We start from the raw sequence: 7,857 nt of genomic DNA, 5'->3' as shown, positions 1-7,857 counted from the left end.
TGAACGCAATAAAAAAACCTTTAAACATATAGCTGTACTTATTATTTATATAGAAAATAATATTTAATTGTGATATTTATATAAAATATTATAAATGATAAGTTAACTTGTTCACATTAACGTGTGTAATACCTTTTTTTATGGTATTTTCTATTTGTGATTAAAAACATGTTGGAAAAATTAAAAAAAGAAAACGCACAAATAGAGAAGAAAATAATATATAAAAGGTATTACTGTTTTTGTTGACCTAAGACATGCGCAGCTGCAAATGTTTGGGTTTAAAATTACAATTTATTGAAAGATGTTTTAAACTTTTGTATTAAAAATTTATTATTGATTAATTATTAATACTTTCAATAAATTAAAATTCTTTGACTTTGAATTAAAAAAATACAAAAAAATTATCACTCTAAGCGGTGGATCACTCGGCTCATGGGTCGATGAAGAACGCAGCAAACTGTGCGTCATCGTGTGAACTGCAGGACACATGAACATCGACATTTTGAACGCATATTGCAGTCCATGCTGTTATGTACTATATTTAATTTTAAAGTGCTGCTTGGACTACATATGGTTGAGGGTTGTAAGACTATGCTAAATTAGTTGCGACGAAACGAAAATTTATGATAAATGAGAATCTTAGTATTCCCATGAAAGAAAAAATTTTCAACATTATTTAAATTATATTAAATAATACATAAGAGGAATGTCTAGCATAAAATAAATTTTTATTCTAGAATTAATTCACTCTATTGTATTGAGAAAAATTTATAATAAAAAAAAAATATATGATATGTGGAGGAATAATGTTGTTAATTTTATTAATTATTATATTATGAATTTTAAAAAGGGATGAAAAGATTGAATAATATTGAGTAATCAAGATATAAAAATATATTTCTTTAAAATAGCAAATAGCAAAAAAATTAAATAAAAATAAACAAATCAATCTAAAATATATTTTAGATTTATTACAACCTCAACTCATATGGGACTACCCCCTGAATTTAAGCATATTAATGAGGGGAGGAAAAGAAACTAACAAGGATTTTCTTAGTAGCGGCGAGCGAAAAGAAAATAGTTCAGCACTAAGTCACTTTGTCTATATGGCAAATGTGAGATGCAGTGTATGGAATATCTTAATATCTAGTATGAGAAATTAACGATTTAAGTCCTTCTTAAATGAGGCCATTTACCCATAGAGGGTGCCAGGCCCGTATAACGTCAATGATTACTAGAAAGATATTTCCAAAGAGTCGTGTTGCTTGATAGTGCAGCACTAAGTGGGTGGTAAACTCCATCTAAAACTAAATATAACCATGAGACCGATAGTAAACAAGTACCGTAAGGAAAAGTTGAAAAGAACTCTGAATAGAGAGTTAAATAGTACGTGAAACTGCTTAGAGGTTAAGCCCGATGAACCTGAATATCCATTATGAAAAATTCATCATTATAACTGTAGTATTTAATTTTAAATATTATAGTAATAGTGTGCATTTTTTTCATATAAGGACATTGTAATCTATTAACATAATAAAATATTTATCAAAAGATCATTGGTTTTTAAGTTTATTCAAATTAATTTGCTTTTAGCTTATTAACATAGAATAATTACTGATGATTTGATAAAGTGTTGATAGATTTTATTATATATAATGCTAAAATTCTTTTGAATTTTACAATAATATTATTATCATTGATCTTAATATTAATTGTATGCATTTATATGATTAACAATGCGAAAGATTCAGGATACCTTCGGGACCCGTCTTGAAACACGGACCAAGGAGTCTAACATATGTGCAAGTCATTGGGTTATATTAAACCTAATGGCGAAATTAACTTAACTGTATTAATAATGGGATTAATTTTTAATGTATTACATTATTAATTCAATCCCGGGGCGTTCCATATAGTTATGTATAATGATAATTTATTATTATTTATACCTCTAACTGGAGCGTACCTTGAGCATATATGCTGTGACCCGAAAGATGGTGAACTATACTTGATCAGGTTGAAGTCAGGGGAAACCCTGATGGAAGACCGAAACAGTTCTGACGTGTAAATCGATTGTCAGAATTGAGTATAGGGGCGAAAGACCAATCGAACCATCTAGTAGCTGGTTCCCTCCGAAGTTTCCCTCAGGATAGCTGGTGCATTTAAAAATTATGTAAAATAATCTTATCTGGTAAAGCGAATGATTAGAGGCCTTAGGTCGAAACGACCTTAACCTATTCTAAAACTTTAAATGGGTAAGAACCTCACCTTTCTTGATATGAAGGTTGAGGTTATGATATAATGTGCCCAGTGGGCCCCTTTTTGGTAAGCAGAACTGGCGCTGTGGGATGAACCAAACGTAATGTTACGGTGCCTAAATTAACAACTCATGCAGATACCATGAAAGGCGTTGGTTGCTTAAAACAGCAGGACGGTGGACATGGAAGTCGTAATCCGCTAAGGAGTGTGTAACAACTCACCTGCCGACGCAACTAGCCCCTAAAATGAATGGCGCTTAAGTTGTATACCTATACCTATACATTACCGCTAAAGTACATGATTTATAATACAATTTCGGTTGGATTATAAATTTTGAAACTTTAGTGAGTAGGAGGGTACAATGGTGTGCTTAGAAGTGTTTGGCGTAAGCCTGCATGGAGCCGCTATTGGTACAGATCTTGGTGGTAGTAGCAAATAATCGAATGAGACCTTGGAGGACTGAAGTGGAGAAGGGTTTCGTGTGAACAGTGGTTGATCACGAGTTAGTCGGTCCTAAGTTCAAGGCGAAAGCCGAAAATTTTCAAGTTTTAATGAAATGAAATGAATGAATTTTTATTCCATAGTAATTAAACACTTGAATAATTTTGAACGAAAGGGAATACGGTTCTAATTCCGTAACCTGTTGAGTATCCGTTTGTTATTAAAAATGGGCCTTGTGCTCATCCTTGCAACAGGAACGACCATAAAGAAGCCGTCGAGAGGTATCGGAAGAGTTTTCTTTTCTGTTTTATAGTCGTACTACCATGGAAGTCTTTCGAAGAGAGATATGGTAGCTGGACTAGAAGAGCATGTCATTTACTGTTGTGTCGATATTTTCTCCTCGGACCTTGAAAATTTATGGTGGGGTTACGCAAACTTCTCAACAGGCCGTACCAATATCCGCAGCTGGTCTCCAAGGTGAAGAGTCTCTAGTCGATAGAATAATGTAGGTAAGGGAAGTCGGCAAGCTAGATCCGTAACTTCTGGATAAGGATTGGCTCTGAAGATTGAGATAGTCGGGCTTGATTGGGAAGCAATACCATGGTTTATGTACTCGTTCTGGGTAAATAGAGAATTTCGATTCTTGTTCCCCGGATAGTAGTTACGTAGCCAATTGTGGAACTTTCTTGCTAAAATTTCTAAAGGATTTATCATTCGATAGATACTTTTTTTTTTTTTTTTTAAATTATAACGATTATCAATTAACAATCAATTCAGAACTGGCACGGACTTGGGGAATCCGACTGTCTAATTAAAACAAAGCATTGTGATGGCCCTAACGGGTGTTGACACAATGTGATTTCTGCCCAGTGCTCTGAATGTCAAAGTGAAGAAATTCAAGTAAGCGCGGGTAAACGGCGGGAGTAACTATGACTCTCTTAAGGTAGCCAAATGCCTCGTCATCTAATTAGTGACGCGCATGAATGGATTAACGAGATTCCCTCTGTCCCTATCTACTCGATTCGTTGTTTGGATTCCGACGCGAATAGACGTGCGTGCGCATCGTTGTGATTAGTAATTTTCGGTGATTTTTCGGTATTTTCTTTTGAGCGATATTTGTTTACGCGTTAGCATAAGCACCGTTGCTTGTCGAGTGTGTGAAATTGTTGCTACAATTTCTTGCGGAATTTCGCTTTGTGCGAGTATTCGCGTTTTGTTGTTAGTGCTCGGGTACGTGACCGCGAGTGTGTTTTTTCGTGCAAGGGCACAATTGGCGCGTTTTTTGGGCATTTTTCGGTGGAATAGCGGTAAGTACATATTTTTTAATATTGTGTACAGTACCTTAGGTGCTACCGCAACGTGGTCGTTCACGTTGTTGTTGGTGGGGGACTTTTTGCATAGCCCCAGTTTAGTGCCGTATTGTTGGTATTCTTTGCCGGCAGAGTCGCCTATTTGGAGTGTTGTGTTGGGCATCTGGTGTTCAGTTGGCCAGTTTCAGCAGGTTTCGAGCAGGATTGCTCAAAAGGTACCAGCGTCTGTCCAGTGTCGAAGTGAGTGTACCGTGTGCAGACAAACGGTCGTAGCAGTGTGCGTTTAACCCACGGATCGGTTCGGTCCAGCGCCACATCGGTCGACTCGCGGCCGTTACGGTTACATTGATCCGTCCGGCGGTCAATTTGAGTGACCTCTGTCCAGGCCTTTTGGCTGGAGTTGTGGGCTGTACCCTAGCGAGAACGCATTAATCGTCCGCTTGGGTCGTCGCTGCTATAGAGCGGGTCTGCGCTAGAGATACTTTCTCCAGCGCGTTCAGTTGCACGTACTTGGCGAGCGGCTGTTTTCGGCATCTGTTGAACTAGTGCCATCTGCGTCAGTGGTAAGTTCGGCGGATCAGCCTACCAAAGGGCGTCCGAAGGCAAGAATGCCTCCACCACGGAGGAGGAGGGTTAAATCCCTCGCTGGGAGTGAGGAGTCCGGTCCATCGGTGGTAACGGTGGACACTTCGGGAGACGAGGCGGTGAGGCCATCGGTGAGGTCCCCGCCACGGCGGAAGGCGCGTTTGGGGTCGCCGGCAGAAACGGGGGGTGATGAGGGCGGGAGCGGTAGTGGTAGCGGTTGCGATAACGGTGACACCGCTGAAAAAGCGGCTGTTCACCCCGCAAAGTCGGGCGAGGGCGAAGTGGGTGTTGCGCGCGTTGATACGGGCGCGAAGAAAACGGGCGCTAGCAAAACGAGCGCGAGCAATACGAGCGCGAGCAAGGGCGGCGCGAGCAACCGTGGTGCTCTTAAGGGGGGTGTTGTTGTCGGGGGTGGTGCGGTTAGCCATGTCGCGGCTATTAAGAAAATTTCGGCGGAGCTAAGCGAAGTAGTTTTTGGGGCCGAAAATTTCGCTATAGGGACCGCGAAGGGGCTGATGGAGCTTGCCTCGAAATACGAGGCACTTCTGATGACGGTAGTAACCGAGAATGCCCATCTTCGTGGTCAAGTTGACGCCCTTAGAGGAGGCTGTGGAGGGCACTCCTCGCCGCCGAGCAGGTCAATGCCGGCTCCATCGGCACCGATGCCTCCGCCCCCAGCACCTGTACTGGAGGCGATTGCACCGGTGGCGCAGAAGCCTGTTGAGACCTGGTCAGTTGTGGTTAGGAGTAAGGGGCCTGCAGCTTCCTCTGAGGAAGTCATTAAAAAAGTTGTTAAGGAGGTGGGTCCTTCCCTGGGGGTAAGGATCCACGAGGTTAGGCCAATTAAGGGTGGTGGGGCGGTTATCCGCACTCCCTCTGTTTTAGAGAGGGAGAAAGTTGCGATGAACGCGAAATTCGGGGAGGTGGGGTTGGACGTGACTGTCAACCGGAAGTTGGGTCCTCGGGTTGTAGTCCAGGGGGTTCACACGGAGATCTCCCATGATGAGTTCATGGAAGAGTTACTCCGGCTGAACCTTCAGGATTTTAGCCCGGCGTCCCAGAGGTCAGATGTGAGGATGGTCAGTCGTCCCTGGAAGGTGGCCCCTGATGGTAGCACCAATGTCGTCCTTGAGGGTACGGACAAAATGATGTCCGCCCTCTTGGAGGCAGGTAGGTGCTACATCAAGTGGTTCTCCTTCCGGGTGCGACCGGATAGCCCCGTTGCTGGCTGCTTCCGGTGTATGAGTTTCGACCATAGAGTGGCTGTGTGTAGGGCCAAATCAGATGTCTGCCGGAGGTGCGGTCAGGAAGGCCACAGAGCTGCCAGTTGCGTCAATGCACTCCATTGCCGCAACTGCGCATTCAAGGGTAGACCAGCTGGGCATCTTATGATGTCCGCTGTCTGCCCGATATACTGTGGCATTGTTGAGCGCGCCCTCGCCAGACACTGATGGGGGGGATTATACAGTTAAACTGCCAGGGGGCGTATGCCGTAATGTGTGAATTGGGGGGGTGTATGGCTGAGGGGAGGTGCGGCATTGCCTTACTCCAGGAGCCCTACGCCACCAATGGTGTGGTTCGGGGTCTTCCTGGTAGTTTCAAGGTCTTCACGGACCTTGGGGCTAATGCTGCAATTGTTGTGAGTGATCCCAACTACGATTGTGTAGTTGTGGATTCCTCACAACTGGGTGTATGTGTCGCGATAGAGGGGGAGTTCGGTAGGCTGATTGTAGCTAGTTTGTACTGCAAATTTAGCGAGCCCCTAGAGCCCTACCTGGGCTACATGGATAAGCTACTACTACTTGCGAGTAGTAGCCCATTTATCCTAGGGCTGGATGCGAATGCCTCGTCTTCGATGTGGTTTAGTAAGGTATCCCGGCATTCGTCTGGATATCAAAGCCACAGTCGAGGCGAGGCATTAAGTGAATGGGTGGTGGCTAAAAACCTCCACATTGTGAATGAGCCGAGTGAATGGTACACGTTTGATGGGCCTGGGGGCGTGAGTGACATTGACGTGACGCTTATGAATCAGGCAGCAGATAGGGCGTTCGTAGCTAGATGGGAGGTTAAGGGAGGGTGGGGATTGAGTGATCATAATTTGATCCAAATTATGGTTACTCCCAAATCCCCTCCCTCGCTGTATGAGAGTCCATTGCGGCGATGGCGTACCTCTGGTATCGACTGGAACCAATATGGACGATCTGTCAGGGAAGCGGTATTGGGTATACCGCTTAGAGCGTTTGAGGATTTGGGGGTTGATGAGCAGGTTGCTCGTCTTTATGAGGTAGTGTGGGGGGTTAATGATAGGGTACTTAGAAAGTGTGAAAGTTTTATCGTTAGGAAAATTAAGTGGTGGACGCATGAGTTAACCTTGAAGAGGAGGACTGTCAGGCGATTGAGGCGAAAGTTTCAACGCGCTCGGCGGTCCAATTCTGACAGGCTGTCCCAGCTTAGGCATGAACTTAGTTGTGCTGCTAGGGAATATAAGGATATGTTGGTAAAAGTTAAAGAAGAGGAGTGGAGGAGTTTCGTGAGTGAGAATAGGGACGACCCGTGGGGTCAGGTCTATAGGATCTGCCGGGGTCGTAAGAGGGAGGACGTTACCTCTCTTCGCGTTGGTGACACTATGTTATCAACGTGGAGAGAGTGTGCGGGGGCTTTGTTAGGAGCGTTCTTTCCTAGGGCGGAGGTTCAGGTACCTCAAGCACAAGAGGTACCTGTCCCTCCATTAGACGATGGAGAGTTGGGGTACGCCTTTGGCCTGGTCAGGTCTAAACGGTCCCCAGGTTTTGATGGTTTGAACGGAGAGATGTGCAAAAGCTTGTGGAAGTTCATTCCGGAATACTTGGAGGCCATTTATAATAAGTGCGTGTGGGAGGGTTATTTTCCACGCGAGTGGAAAATTGCTAGGGTTGTACCTCTCCTGAAGTCCCCTGATAAGATCAGGAGTGATCCTCGCTCTTATCGGGGCATCAGTCTCCTTCCAGTACTTGGAAAAGTGCTGGAAAGAGTTATGGTGGAACGGCTTCAGGAGCTAACGCGGGGTATGTGGTCGGATAGACAGTATGGGTTCAGGAAAGGACGCAGTGTAGAGGATGCGTGGTTCTACGTTCAGGGTGCTGTTAGGGAGAATGTCAACAAATATGTCCTTGGCATATTTGTTGACTTCAAGGGGGCATTTGATTACCTAAGCTGGGATCGAGTGTTGCAACGGCTGGAGGAGCTTGGCTGTCCGGAAATTACTCTTTGGCGGAGTTACTTT

General features: G+C 43.9%; 1 non-coding gene and 1 pseudogene across 1 annotated transcript; both read left to right on the top strand.

Annotated features, from left to right (window-relative positions):
- The first annotated feature begins 405 nt into the window (after positions 1-405).
- Positions 406-584, top strand: LOC138858219 (5.8S ribosomal RNA). The gene has a single exon (XR_011397417.1). It is a non-coding gene; the product is annotated as a 5.8S ribosomal RNA (ribosomal RNA).
- Positions 585-974: 390 nt separating this feature from the next.
- Positions 975-3,766, top strand: LOC138858248 (large subunit ribosomal RNA; annotated as a pseudogene).
- Positions 3,767-7,857: the final 4,091 nt, after the last annotated feature.

The sequence above is a fragment of the Bactrocera oleae genome, chromosome X, assembly GCF_042242935.1.
Source record: "Bactrocera oleae isolate idBacOlea1 chromosome X, idBacOlea1, whole genome shotgun sequence".
NCBI lineage: Eukaryota > Metazoa > Arthropoda > Insecta > Diptera > Tephritidae > Bactrocera > Bactrocera oleae.
This window is presented reverse-complemented; position numbering and strand designations above follow the sequence as displayed.